Source organism: Lipotes vexillifer, unplaced genomic scaffold, assembly GCF_000442215.2.
Source record: "Lipotes vexillifer unplaced genomic scaffold, Lipotes_vexillifer_v1.1 scaffold980, whole genome shotgun sequence".
NCBI lineage: Eukaryota > Metazoa > Chordata > Mammalia > Artiodactyla > Lipotidae > Lipotes > Lipotes vexillifer.
The window spans coordinates 82920-98260 of NW_006776752.1; the positions used below are offsets into that span (position 1 = coordinate 82920).

General features: G+C 47.6%; 1 protein-coding gene across 1 annotated transcript in view; it reads right to left on the reverse strand.

The window, feature by feature from the left end:
• The window catches only part of PRR5L (proline rich 5 like), a 69651-nt gene extending 55122 nt beyond the window's left edge, over positions 1-14529 (reverse strand). The window contains exon 1 of the mRNA XM_007450622.1: positions 14390-14529. The gene's annotated coding sequence lies outside the window, so the exon portion shown is untranslated. The remainder of the gene's footprint in view (positions 1-14389) is intronic.
• Between the last annotated feature and the right edge of the window lie 812 nt (positions 14530-15341).

Consider the following 15341-nt stretch of genomic DNA (forward strand, 5'->3'; position numbering starts at 1 on the left):
AAAACCACCAAAAAGCAAGGGAATGCCGGCAGCCACCAGAGGAAGCTGAGAGAGGAAAGAAATAGATTCTCCCAGTGCAGCTAGAAGTTGGTATACTGTGAAAAACAGAAAAAGAGATTCACCCCTAGAGCCTCTGGAAGGAGTGTGACCCTGTGACACATTGATTCTGGACTTTTGACTCTAGAACTGTGAGAGAATACATTTCTGATGTTTTAAGCCACCAAGGTTGTGGGAATTTGTTATTGCAGCCAACAGAAAGAGAATATACTCACTCTGTGTCCCTGGACCACTCTAAACTGCAGTCTCTACATCTAAAACACAGGAACTTGGAGAGTTGTGGTGCCGATGAGAAAGATTATCTACGAGGTGCTTGGCATGGTTCCTGGAACTATGCAGGTGCTACCACAGGTGCAGTGGCGGTTCAGAGCAAAGGGGCTAGAGCCAGGCACCATGTCACCACTCCCAGCCAAGGCAGGAGATTTAGGATTGGTGGGAGGGCTGGATGAGATGATTCAAGTAAGGCTTAAAATAGTCTTGGTATGCAGCAAGCGCTTGATATATGCTACCTATTGTTTATTTTTATTACTGCCACCATCACTGCTGTATTAGCCTGCTCAGTCTGCTGTAACCAAATACCACAGATGGGATGGTTAAAGCAACAGAAATTTATTTTCTTGCAGTTCAGGAGATACAAGTTCAAGATCAAGGCGTCAGCAAGGTTGGTTTCTCCTGAGGCCTCTCTCCTTGGCTTGCAGATGGCCACCTTCTCCCTGTGTCCTCACGTGGCCTTTCCTCTGTGTATATGCATCCCCTGGTGTCTCTTTGTGTGTCCAAATCTTCTCTTCTTATGAGGACGCCAGTCAGATTGGATTAGGGCCCACCCTAACAAGCTCATTTTAACTCAGTCACCTCTGTAAAGGCCCTATCTCCAAACACAGTCACATTCGAAGGTACTAGGGGCTAGGTCTCAACATATGAATTTGGGGGGGACACACTTCAGCTACAACCACCACCATCATCATTGTCACCACCACAAAACCTTCTTTGCCTAAAGTCTCTGAGTTACAGAAACCACAGCGTCTCAGCAGATATTCCCTCGTGAAGGACCGATGAGGTTACTAACATTTAGAAAAATGTGCTTCTAAGATGGTTTAGGGGGTTAAGTTTTGGGTGCTGGAAGCGTTCACTTCAGTAATCTGGAGAGCCGGGGTCCTGTGTCCATGAAGCGTGAGGCAGTTAGAGGGTTACTGGGTGCTGCCACTGGCCTTGCTCTCCCGGGCTCACTGCACAGGGGTCTCTTTGGAATCCTCTGCACTCACGATCCAGAATGTGTTTCTTGGAGAAAAAGAATGTGGTTTCTTGCCTTCTCCTCCCAGCTTCCAGGGCCAGGGTACGGGGAGGGGGCGCAGCTTTCGTGCCGGGCCAGTAGGCAGAAGAAGGTGGTACACTCAGTGGAAAATGCAAATGAATTCTACTAAGGCTCCAACCCTCAACTCTGAAAAGGGAAGTAGGACCATGGCACAACTTAAAATAAAGAAGTGGGTGGCTTATAATGACTCTGAGGCTTCCAGGAAAAAGCCATTCTGAGTGTAAATAACAAAGAAGTCAAAGAAAACTGGGTACTCAGTCTGATGTGGCCGCCCAGAAAATGGAAAACGAGGAGAAACCAGTTCCCAGGGAAACCAGACAGAAAGTCCATCTGACACGTCCCCCCCACCCCCGCCCCCAGGAGACCCTGCAGGCAGGAAGCCCAGCGTGGAGCTCCTTCCCTGGGACACAAACACAGAAATGAAGAGGCAACGTCCTTAAGCTGCGTCAGGATTTAGATACTGTCATTCAACTTCACCCATCCATTCTCTAACTGTGGCCAGAGAGATCTTTATAATGATGAGAGCAGAGAATGATAGCACGTTCGCTGAGGGCGAAGGAAGGTGCAGGCACTTGACATGTATTATCTCGGTGTTTCTAAAATAAATTTAGGGGATCTTGACCAAAAACCTTTAATGATATAGATTAGAACAGAAAATATCAGAGTGCACTGCATTTGGGAGAAACGTGTATATTACTCGTACTGAGTCTAAATGTCCCAGTATTTCCTACCGTCTGTAACATTCAAAATGTTTGGAAAGCCCTGTGTGCCATCACCATCCCCATCTTACAGAGAAGGAAATGGAGGTGCTGCTTAGGACAAGAACCCAACAGCCCAGTGCCTGTGATGCTTATGGCTGATGTTGCTTCAATGACTTCAAAGGCTCCCCACGGGTCTTAGAATAAATCCCCAAACCCCAACCTCACACTCTCATCTCCCTTCACTCTGCATGCCAGCTCATTGACTTTCCTTCATTTCCCCTAATACCACCCACTCTTTCCTGCCCCAGGACCTTTGCACATGCTGTGCCCTCTGTGTGAAATACTTCCCACTCACTTCTCCAGGCTCAAACCTGTACACCCTTTATTGTCTAAACTTCCTTTGCTCAGAAAGGCCCTCCTCCCCCTCCCCCATGATCAGGTCACATCACCCCATAGAGCACCCTCCTCACCTCCTTTGTTGTCATATCACAATCTAGCTCAATAAATCACTACAGAATCGTTTCTTATTGTTTTTATGAGGTCCATAAGGTCAGGGACTATGTCTGTCTTGTTCTCAAGTGCATCCCCAGAGCTTGGTATAGTGCAGGAATTCCACAGATATTTGATAAACGAGCAACTGAACCAGCCCCCTGAGAGGTACTATTGCTGGGAGACACAGAAACTATAAGTAAGTGTCAGCTGAGGATACCGACACCTCAAATTACATACAGCTTTACTGTATGAAAACATCCTGGTATTGAAATCTAACAAACCTGGGTTCAAATCCAGCCTCTACAATTTATTAACTGGGTGACCTGGATAAATGGCTCAACCTCTCTGAATCTCAGTTTCCTCATCTGTCAAATGACTGTGATACTTACCTCGATGTTGTTAACATTAAATGAGACAGCCCAGACCATGGCCTGGCCCACAGTAGGGGTCCCCCAAATTGTAGCTAGTATTAAAATTTTTATAGAACACTGCTCTTCACAAAGCCCTCGTAAGTCCCAAAAGGTGACACCCAGCCATGGTGTGGGACAACAGGCACTCTCACGCCCTGCTGGAGGGACAGCAGTCTGGGGCAACTGCTATGGAGGGAAATTTGACAAGGTCTGCCAAAATAACAATGGCTGTACCCTCAGACACAGCAAGTCTACTCCCAGTAATGTTATTCCAGGCATGTCAAGTGGCTTATGGAACCAGGGTTTTTACTCCAGGCTTCTTCATAACAGCAGTGGGTTGGGAAGACCCTAAATGCTCAGCAACAGAGGACTGACTATGTCAACTATGGTATCCCATACTCTGGAATCTAAGAAAGAAGGGGAGAGACGGGGATGCTCTCCAGGGGACACTCTGAGTGAAGCGTGTTGAAAAGCTAAACATAGAATCATTTGTATATTAGGCTCCCATCTACATAAAAATAATGAAAAAGAGTATTTGCATATTTCACTGCATGAGCATAAAGTATCTCTGAAAGGACAAACCAGGAACTGGTAACACAGGTTTTCCCCAGGAAAGGAGCTGGGTGGTAGGGATACAGAGGGGAACACTTTTCTCTATAAACCCTTTTGTACCTTTTGAATTTTGAAACATGAAGATGTATTACTTATTCAAATAAATAAGTAAAAACAACAGTGACCACCTCCTACTTCCCTCCCTCCTCCAAAAGTAAAAATCAGTAGAGCTTATATGATTTGTTCAAAGTCACTCAGCTATCGGGGAGGGGGGAGGGGGGAGGGGAGTCAGGATTCAAACCTGGCTCCTGTTCCCCAGTGCAGCCCTCTATCCATAACTATCCATTCACTCATTCATTCAACGCAAATTTATTTATTCAGCACACTCACGCTATAAAAGCAGCTGCCTTGTTAGCAATACATGGGCCAGAAAATAAACCCTGGTAAGAAAAGAGGATGAAAGGAAGAACCAATTTCTTTCCGTCTTTGCATCATGCATCACAAACAAGCCCAAAGGGCTGAGCCTGGAACACGCCAGAGAGTGGGCAGGACCAACTCAGGCTAAAGGAGCCAGCCATTGCTCAATCCAATCTGTTTTTTGCCATCTCAGTATAAAAGCCCAGCAGTCCCAGATCTGAATTTTCGAAGAGAAGCCCCAAATCCAGACTTTTTAAAATGTTGAAATCACTTGATATGTAAGTATTGGCAACTAATTCACCAGGCCGACTAACACTTTGGGGGCCTCACATATAGCTTGGTGACCCTTATTTTATCCCATCGTAGCTATGACCACCAAACCTTCTCACACCTTTTACCCAGAGCCTAACGGGGGTGTAACGTAAGCCAGCACTTACCCAGCCACTGTGGCCTTGGGTAAGTCACTTCCCTTCCCTAAATCTATTGACTTCTCAGCTAGTTAAGAGTTTGGCTTTGCTGATGGCCATGATAACCTCTCAGCATCACCAGCCATGCATTCAGTCCCTACCCTGTAAGCCACACAAAACTGGGTGCCTCTGACAGACTTGGAGGGGGATCAGACCCGACACAGTGCATACACAGAACCAGCCCTCAGCCAATGTATCAGCTCCCACCTGCCACATCATCTAGTTGACCAGTCTCTTTAACCAACAAGTTCTCTCTCTTATCTCACTCTTACCCCATTATCGATTCCTCGGTAGAGCCACAAGCAACCCCCCACCCCCATATCACATACACACCCAGGTATACTCTTCACCAAGGAGAGCCAGCAGCACCTGGGATTTCACTAAAAGAAACACACACCAAACAGAACCCTCTAAGCCAACCTAGGGAACCAGATTTGAACTACCCAGCCTCTGCCCATGGGATGGAAACCAAGTCAGAAGTCGGTTTTTAAGAGCAGTGGGACCATTTTGCAAATCAATTGCCTACCGTGCCGATTTTACTATTGGTGCTGCTCCTAAGAATATACTAACCATCATCAGAGGCTGGTCATGATGGTGGCATGGTGCCGAGCCTCTACGGGCATCTATCACCTTAGTTCATTTCCACCCTAAACTAACCTACAGGAAGTAGGTTTTGTTATTCCCATTTTGCAGAGGAAGAAACTGAAGCCTGGAAATTAACTTGCCCAAGGTCAGAATACTAAGTGGGACCAAAAGTCAAATCCTACCTGATTCCTGGGCCTGAACTCCCAACCCGCTGTTTTAGCAACATTCCTGTCTGCCACACAGTCACCACCCATGCCTTCCCTTCTCAACCATCACCAACAGCTTCTTACCAGGTTCAGGCAGCCTGTATGCTCTGTCCCTTACAGGAAGGAAGCTTCGTTTCTTCATGGTACCTTCAAGCGAGCTGAAGTCATTGTGTTTCCTTGTTCACTGTCTGACTGGCCCTGAGAGCACGTAAGTTCCTTAAAGACCTGTAAGACCTTGCTTGTCTCGTTCACTGCTGTATCCCGCTATGAGCACAGTGCTGGGCACATAAAAGGTGCCCAGTAAATAATTTTGAATGATGGGATGAAATGTGGACTTCCAAGCCAGCAGAAAGAGCAGCCCTCCCATTTCTGGGGGACCAGAAAAATGCCCATCCTTCTGCCTGAACTGGGGTCCGCCTAAGCATTATTGGACCTGGGCCACGCGGGCACAGAGTCCTGGGTCTGCATGCTGGTCAGTGGATCCTACAAACACAGCAGAGGAAGGCGACTGCTGCAGAGCACAGCACACTCGTTGGGATTAAGGACCAAACTTCGCCACTTTGAGGAAACAAAAGACAGCCGAGAGACAGACACTCCCACAAACAAGAAAATGTTAAGGGTCAAGTTTGGACTATGGAAAAGGCTCAACAGGAAGAATGAGGCAACTTTCTCAGCGCTCCACTGGAAACCGAGCGCAGACAGAAGAGTCTGGGAGTCTGAATTTGTGCAAGAGTAAATGTCGGCACAAACAGGATGCAGGCGCGTGTTTCTCTCTGTTTCAAAGTGTTGGCTAAATGTCCACAGGACTCAGAGCACTGACAATTCAGATCCATCTAGAAGTAATTATTTCATCCCATCATCGTCATCACCCAGGCCTCAAACCACAGTATAATCACCAGAAAAATCCCCTCCTGTGATACAAGTCAAGCAAAACTGTGGGGAATAACCACACATCTTATCTACCCCTCTATAAGCCTCACTCTGAGGAGGGAGTTTCTTGGAGTGCAGATTGTTTGGGTGTGGCCCATAAACGCCATCCAGAGCAATTCTGCAGTGCCTCCCAGATGATAAACCAAGAGGCTAGACACCAGCAGTAGCCGAGACCGACCGTGATGTCTGCAATTACGTTGCTGACATGGAACATACATAAATCTCTGGGGGGTGACAGAGCGGTCAAAAGCTACTGTCTGGCAGCCAACAAGAGTCTTCAGTGTGGGGAAATGTGCTCTAGATTAACACGTGCAATTTATTAAAAATTAGCTTCACTCTCCCATTGCAGAATCAGGATGGAGTGCTTTTTCGTAAGAAAAGGAGATGAAGGGAAAGGGCACTCCTTCCTGTGTCATGGGGCCAAGTGTAAACAGCACCGGATAGAGAGTCAGAAGCCTGAAGGGGCTCTTGGGATACGATCATTTCAGGGAGGTCATGAGTTCGATTCAAGTTCATGCAACCACCACATGTTAGAAGGTCCGCTGTGTGCCAGGATCTAAGTAGAGAAAGCCATATGGGGCAAAGAAGAATAAAGTGTCTGCCCCCAAGGGGCTCAGGGGCTCGCAGGAAATACTTAGAAGTAATGTTATAAATGCAAGTCGACACTGAGGGCTGTAACTGAAGATGGACAGTTGAGACAAGATTGACGCACAAAGGTTAAATCACCTTCTCCAGTTACAAAGTAAAGTTAATGAAAGGTCAACCGAAAATACATGCTCTCCATTTTCTTGTGTTTCTCTAAAGAATATGGGCGCTGGACACTGGAAAGGCAATTTGGGGAAGGAAAAGCAAGCTTTCATAGGTAAAGCTCAACGAGTATCCTTTTTTTTTCATCTGTGACAGAAAAGGATGGGACAAAATATCGCATTTTAATAAAGAGCTAGGGAGCACCCACTACCCAGGATGCAAAGATGAGCCAGATGTTGTCCTACCGGTGATAAAGAAAAGAGAAAAAAGGAATAGTAATTTGGTCACGATGAAAGAAAAACACAGGAAGGCCTAAAGCTGAGATGGCAAACTCAGTGCCTACAGGGGCCAAGGCAGAAAACACAACCACGCTTAGAAGGCCAGGTGGGGACCATACCAAACTAAAGAGAACACTCAGTCTTCCTTTTGTATTTTTAAAGAAAAATTGGAAACCTGTGTTTATATGTCAAATCTCCCAATTTTTAAATACTGGAGAAAATAATCATTTTTTTTTCAAAACACGACTCAAACCAAACAAGACATTTCTGATGCCAAAGTTTGGCTCCCGGGCTGCCAGTTTTTGACTGCAGAAAAACACGCACAGCTCCTAACTGCCAGCGCTGGAGGAATAATGAGGGAAAAGTATGGAGGTCACTTAGGCAGACCTGTGGGAAGATGAATCCAGTCCTGGGAAAAATAAATAAGGTAATTGAACAAATAAAATAAAACTCCAGGGGCCTGTGGTATAACACTCGCCACTGACATCTGCACAGCACTTTATACAGTCAGCCTAACATATCTGCGGGTTCTGAGCCCTCGGGTACAGAGGGCCGAATGTAAAGAACTTGAGCATCCTTGGATTTCGGTATAGGGAAGGGGAGAGAGGTCCTGGAACCAGTGCCCTGCAGATACTGAGGGATGACTGTAGTTTCTAAAGCTCATTTTCATGTCATCTCAGTTGATCCTCCCAACAACCCTCGGAAGTAGGCATCATTATGACCTCTGTTTTAGAAGTGAAGAGTTTCTGGTTCGGAGGCCAGAGGAACAACTGGTCCCACAGCTATGGAAGGATAATAGCACCACGACTCAAGTCTGGGACTAGTACCTTTCCAGAATTTAAGAGAAGAACCCCAGACTATTGTATTTTCTAGACATCTTCCAGGTGATTCTGATGTACAGCCAGGATTGATAACACTGTTCTAAGGAGAACCAATGTTCTCAACCAGGTGTGATTTTGCCCTCCTCTCCTACAGGAGACATTCAGCAACGTCTGGAGGTATTTTTTGGCTGCCATACTGGGGAGGTGTGAAGGGTACTACAGGCATCTAGCAGGTAGAGGTCAGGGATGCTGTTATCCTACAATGCACAGGACAGCTTCCCACAACAAAGAATTGTCCAGCCCCAAGTGTCAATAGGGCCAAGGTTGAGAGACCCTGGTCCAGACTCTAGTGCCTGTGGCTACATAACCAGCAACCTGAGAATCAGCGGAACCAGCATCACCTGGGAGCTTGTTAGTCATTCAGGCCCCAACCCAGACCCACTGAATCAGGTTCTGTGGCTTAACAAGATCCCCGGCCGGGTGATTCGTATGCACTTGGAGAAGGACTGCTCTAAACCACACCTCCTTGGCCGTCACAGAATTTTAGAACAGGAAGGAACCTTCGCGGGAGACCAATCTCGTAATTTTATAGAGAGGAACACTGAGCAACTGGCCCAGGGTCAGACAGCTTGCCCACAGCAGAGTCGGGATCAGATTCCAGATCTCAAATCCCCGACCTGTGTTGTCTCCAAGATGCCAGTTAGGACCAATGCGTGCCCTCTCTGAACAACTCTCCCCTCTGCAAAGTTGATTCCAACCTTTGGGGGTGTCTTGGGGGCTTTTCTGAAGCCTGAAAGGAATCGATTATCCTGTTGGTCAAGGTTTTTTTTTTTTTTTTTCAGTTATCTCAGAACGCTGCAAAGGATTACCATGTTCACCCACTACTTTTGCATCCAGATATTTTACAATGAAAGTGGCCATACAGCTGCACAGTGGTGGACTCCAGCGGCCAGCAAGCTGTAGTGGAGCTCTCCAAAATGACAGTAGCAGCTGACGTGCTCTCCCCCAAAGACATCTGGGGAATGATGCTGAACCCGTTCCAGAAGAGTATTTAGAGTTCAACAGCAAGCGTAAAAGGGTTTACACGGAGGATTTACGCAGCTGAGGTCACGAGCAGGTTGTAACAGGGTTTGAGGCAGCTTAGTTCAGAATAATACAGACACACATCAGAGCCCTTGCTGGATTTTTGCCCCCAGTCCTTGGGAAGCAGAGGAAAACAAATTCCTTCACGTATTCTCCCAGGCTCAGCTTAAATGAACATATACTTTAGTTCCTGAATGGCCAAGGGAGCCCCTAAGTGCCCCCTTAATCCTAGTATTTGCTAGAAACCTAACCGCTGTCACAGATGCCTTCAACAAAACACAGAACTTGGCCTGTGTCCAAAAGAACCAGCAAAGTTGAAGGAAGTTCTGTAAGAAATGAGAGAAGCAACAAACTGGAGGTGTTGCTGGTGTTTGGTGGTCAGCTAAAGTGAAACCAGAACACTGATGAGTGCCTGAGAGAAATCTCATATTTACACCCTCAAATTGAGGTGAGGAAAAGAGAATGAAAGCTTAGAGGTAAACACATGCTTTTTGTAACATATGATTATATGCAAAATAAATTGTACAAATAATTATGAGAGGCTGTCTGGGCAGTGGCAGGGGTAGATGTCGACCTGGCCATGGTCAAGAGGGAGAGAGATCTCTCCAGAGCCCTTCTGGGCACAGTTCACCATAAGCACAGCAGGTCTGGGAAGAGGGAGAGGCGAATGAGGCATCTCTCTCAGGGCCACGCTCTTGATGCCTCACTTGCCTCACCTTAGTCCCAGCCCCAAAGCACACACACCACCCACTTTGATAAAGAACGCTCATATTTTTGACTCAAAGCTTCCACGCAGAGTAAAGGTGGCTGATTTTCATTCTAAGCCTAACTTTTTACTACAGAGAAAAATACGTGAGCCATACTCCACCCTGAAAGCCTAACATAGGTGTCTCTACATTTCTGACAAAGAACTCGGTGAACTGACTCGCTCTCCAGACAGCCAGAGCCGCGGCTGAACCTGGCCATGAGCTTCTGCCTTTTAACCAAGCCAGTATATAATAGTATCATTTATTATCCTGTTATAGAAATGTAATATTTTTTAAAGGGAGGAGGCAGAGAATGTCCTCCACACATTTGAAGAATATATAAAAAGCCCCCAAACTTCCAGAATATGTTAAGGCTGCAACTATCAGAGGGCCAAAAAAAAAAAAAAAGAGAAAGAAAGAAAAAAAGTCAGCTTAAATTTAAGAGACCGTTTAAATTCCTAGTTGATGGTAATTAGAGAGCAAGCAGTATTTCTTTAAATGGCTGCTAGACAGAGCTTAATCCAATTTAGATAATCACTAACCTTCACTCTTTTTTTTTTCTTCCTCTTTCTCTCTCTCTCTCTCTCTCTCTCTCTCTCTCTCTCATACCTCTAAATGAAATCCAAGGATTGATCTACAAAGGCCATAAACTGGCAAAACGTAAGAAAAGAATAAAGAGAGAGATTGGGCGACTGTTACCTCAAAGCGCCAAGTCCAATTAAAATGGAAACGGGTCTCACGGACTCCCTAATTTATATCGACTGTAACCTGGGGTTTCTAACAAGGCCTCTTCACAACAGAAGCCAGGCCAAGGGAGGTGGTAGCACTTCCTCCCCCCATTTTCCCCTCTCAGCACCTTGTCAGGCAGGCTAATCACCAGGTCTTGCCGAGCAATGTGACAGCCATCCCCAGCCAGACCAATGCCAGTAATTCTTAAATTCACAATACCTTCTGGGCCTCTCTCCTTCTTCCATGGGATAACTACTGTCAGAATTATCCAGACTGTCCCTTTAGTTCCTCCATTGTTCATCCAACTCCTGTGCCCTCATTTTAGTGCTACCACACTGCTCTGATCCAGAAACTTCCAGAAACTTCCACGTGAACAAGTAGGACCTTCTTGAGTACTTGGGACCCTGGGTTCTTCATGGAAGGCCTTCAAGGGTAGATATCAAAATGAACTAGAAAGAACAAGGGGCTTTAGTTAATAGCTGTGTGACATCAGGAAAGTAATTAACCTCTCTGAGCCTTCATTTTCACATCTTAAAATAGAGAAAAGAATAGCTACCTGCACAGTTGTTGGGAGGTTCAAATAACATTACTGTGGCTGGACCTGGCTCACAGTTATTGCCCAGTAAATAAGTTGGCTCGTTTAACTGTACAAGTTTCAAGGTAAACCTTGCCTTGGATCTTCAGCCCCTGACAAAAGCGTAAATAACTCAAGTTCACCTCTGATGCCCCATTACTGCTTTGTATCATCTATGCTCCCAACCTCCTTCTTAGCTCCAAAGGGGAATCTTCCCTTGTAAAACAGTACCTTCTGCTTAACAGGGTACCACTGTCTCTGTTCCAAAATTACTAACCTCATACCCCACACAAAGCCCACAAAATACTTTATTCCCAACTTTCAGCAACTGAAATATCAATTCCCACTGACTTGTTCACAAATGATACTTTCTATAAGCATTGCTTTCGGCAAGCATTTACATTTTGCACATACAGAGGCAACTCTAGGGAATAAACTTTCAATGATGAACGCTAAACACAGTAGGGATCTTTCATAGGGCCTCACACTCTATTTCTCAAATCAATTCTGTATTGGTCTAGCTCTGCAAGAAAAGATGAACATGAAAAAGGCTACAATTCAAGAAAGATTTCAGTCTACTTTACCTTGTACAAGGGCAATACAAAAGGAATGACCACAGCGGATTATGCACATGCACACCTACAAATTCCCTAAGACAGAGAAATCATTAAGAAATCCACAAAGCCCTTACTGATTTCAATTTTCTACAGATGAATGGTCTAAATGTTGCACATAGATTGTGCATGAATGAATTGAAGATTATGACATTAGCTCTGGATTTCCAGCATGAAATTTTCAGATAGCAGTGTGATAGTTTTCTAAAGACAAGACTGGGATTATTTTTTTCAGTTATTGAGCCACTCTGCGATATTATGTGACATTTAAAGAAAAAAGCCACCAAGTTAATCAACTATAAGATGACCTAATTAATAACTGAGGCCCTGAAAGGAAAGACATCTCCAGAACAGGCTGGCACTACAAGGCTGGAGTAACGGATCTGGAGCCCATTCTCAGCTCCACCCCTGTGTGTGTTGCTTTGGACAAATTACTTAAGTTCTCTAAGCCTCAGTGGGCTTATCTATGTAATGGGGATATGATAGTACCTATTTCATCATTGTTTTGGTGCAGATTATATAATATTATCAGAGTCTGTTAGTACAAAGTTTAAGACATATTAAGGCCACGATAGGCACTTGCCCCCTTTTTTAAAATAAAGGGAACATTTTTGTAATGTTCAAACACAGACCATTACTGAAATTTCACCCATTGAAATAAATACACATCCATGACCCTCTGGATCTGAAAGAAACGAGGTCTCCTCGAGAAATAATTTTGTCTAAACTAAGCTCTTGAGAAAGAACCCAGTCAAACAAGCCTATTTCTAACGCCTTTCTTTTTTACACTACTAATGGTTCTGGCTGTCAGAAGCTTCAGTAAAATACTGAAAGGACAATAGTTGGAGCTGAAAAAACCAAAGACAACTTTGTGGACTGACCAAGCATTGTTTCCCTTATCTGCTACATTCTACAAAAACACTCTGAACAGCACCCTCGGTCAGATTCTTGGGCTGAATGCAACCAGAGAAGACAGGCCAGCCAGGTTCCACAGAGAGGAGGGCTGCACTTTCCTCAGTCGTACTAGGAACCTCATCAGGGGCTAAATTTAAAATGTGGCTAAATTAGTTTCTGCAAGTTCCACCTCTCCTCCTGACCTGCTTGCTGCTTCATGTTGTAACAGCGCCTTCCAGCCAGAGAGCAATTTACCAGAGCGCAGCACTGTGAAATATTGCAGCATGTAGGCCAGTGAAATGTCATGACTGCACCCACGGTGGTCACTAAAGGGAAGTAAAAAGGGTAGTCTCTGAGGCTTGATCAGCGAGCACCCTTTGATGGGGGGGGGGGGCAGGGGATGGAGACAATCTGGAGTTGGCGTCCTTGACTGCTTTGGTCCTTTGCAATGGGTCATTTGGATTTGCACGTATCGTCTGGGCAACAGGTCCAGAACTCTGCCCCAGCAGGGATGCCCGCAGACTCCGGCCCAGAACGATTTCCAAGCGAGTCTCCGGAGCAGACCTGCCGCTGAGCCGCCTCGCGTGAGCCTTCCGTCTTGTGGGGTGCATCGCAGTAATTGAAACCTTGCACTCCGCAGACTGTAGCGCGTCTATAAATACTCACCGCCTTACTGCTGACAAACAAAACGCGGGCTCCCGGCACCGCGGGGGAAGAGGCGGTGGCATGTGACCAACGGCAGGTGGGTAGAAGAAGGGGAAAACCCTGTTGCCAACCACAGAGGCACCCCACAGCCGATTCCTGAAGCACGGTTTGCAAGTAACACAACCTGCTCTGCCCTCGGACGGCCGCCCCTCAGAAAAGGGGCGGAAGGCTGGGGACAAGAGGGTGCGGGCTGCAGGGGCGGAGGCTCCAGGGCGCCCCCTGTGCGCGCAAGGAGCTCTGCGCACGCACAGTAGGCGCACAGGGGAAAGCCTCTCCAAAGGGAGGTCTGGCGGGAAAGGTGAAGCAGAAAGGGGATGCCGCCGGCGAGGAGAGCCGCCCGCCCCGCCGGGTCTCCGCAAGCTGCGCCCGGGCCCGCCCCAGTCGGCAGAGCGCGCAGGTCCAGCGGCGCTCGGGACAAAGCGGCTCACTTCTCTGGCCTCCCCTCCCACGCCTCTCTCCGGAAAAGGGGGAAATGGCAGGAAAAGATGGGGTGTTTCGGGGCGCAGAATCGCCCGCGCCCGAGTAGGGGCAGCTCTTTAGATCTGCCCCTCAGGCCAAAGAGGAGAACGAGGAAGACCGACAAGCAAACTTTCTTTTTCGATCTCCTGGCACAGCCTGGGTCCCAGGATCGGCGGCGTCCCGCGTTCCACCCCCACAGCGATCCCTCGCCCACCCTAAGGTGCGGACGCTGGGCGCGTTTCCCGCCCCCCCCCGCGCCCCCCAGTGCGGACGCTGGGCGCGTTTCCCGCCCCCCCCCGCGCCCCCCACGGTGGTCGCGAGCCCCTTCCTCTATACCCTCCTGCAGCGTCCGATCGGAGGATCCTTAACCACGCGGGGGCCCCCACCCGGTTGCCCCCAAATGTAACGCTTTCCCCAAGGCCCCTCCCCGTGCCCCGCCGGATTGTGCCCGGTGTGCCCGGCGATTTTGTTCTCGATCCCGTGCCACTGCTGAGCCAGACTCCAGCCCCTCCCGAGTCACCTCGAGTCACGCACACCCGCAGCTCGCCTCCGCCCCAGACTCCGCGCGCCCAGGGAAAAGTTTCCGGTCTTCCCGAGAAAGTTTTCTCACCCGAGAGCAGTGAGCGACCGGGATGGCTCTCGCCGCCGCGCTCTGCTCAGCCGCCTTCTCTCCCGGCTCTGCCCTCCGTGGGGTCCGGTCCAGACTCAAGTCCTCTCCCGCGCGAGTCCACAATCGCGGCGGCAGCGGAGCTCCCGGAGCCGAGCTGGTGACACGTTTCCCTCCTCTCTCATCTTACGACCTCCTCCTCCCCCCTCCTTCCTCCTCCTCCCACTTTTCCTGTCCTGTGTTCATCGCTTCAGTTTCTCTCCAACAGCCCCCATCCCAGCCCCACCTCACCCCCTCCCACTTCTCCCCAGCAGCAACCCTCACCTTGCTAGGGAGGGGGGCAGGGGAAAGGGGGCGCCTGCGCTTAGATCCAGTTCAACAATTTCAGGAAATCCAGCGCTTTAACTTGAAAAGCTGGGGAGGATGCAACAGGTCATGGGAGCTTGGCTCTGCGTTCCCCTCGCACAAGACGAGACCCCCACCTACCTCCACCCCTACGAAGAGAAACTCTACCGAGAAGCCGAGGGAGTGATCCAGGGCGCACTAGAGGACTTGAGCCTGGGGCTTTTGTCGTTGCTTTAAGGAGCAGTCCTGAGGCTTATTCCAGGAGAAGTTGTTTTAAGTGCATCAATGAAAATATAATTCCAGTGAAGTCTCTCCCTTAGATTTGCAAAACTCTCTTAAAATTCCCCAATTCTCTTTCCAATGGAAGGTTTAGTGAATTGGAGTGTCCTTCCGAGTTTGAAACAGCAGAAAACCAACCAATCCCCAAATTAAAAACAAAGAAAAATTATTTTCAAAACTTTTTTTTATTTTTGCAGGTGTTAAGAATTTGATGCAGCTGTTTTCAGGACTCACTGGCTTGCATAATTTCACCCTATGGCTGAGGAGGAAATACTTTACAAATGCTGCCCGTTCACACATCACACTTAGGCTTTGAAACCACAGTGACATT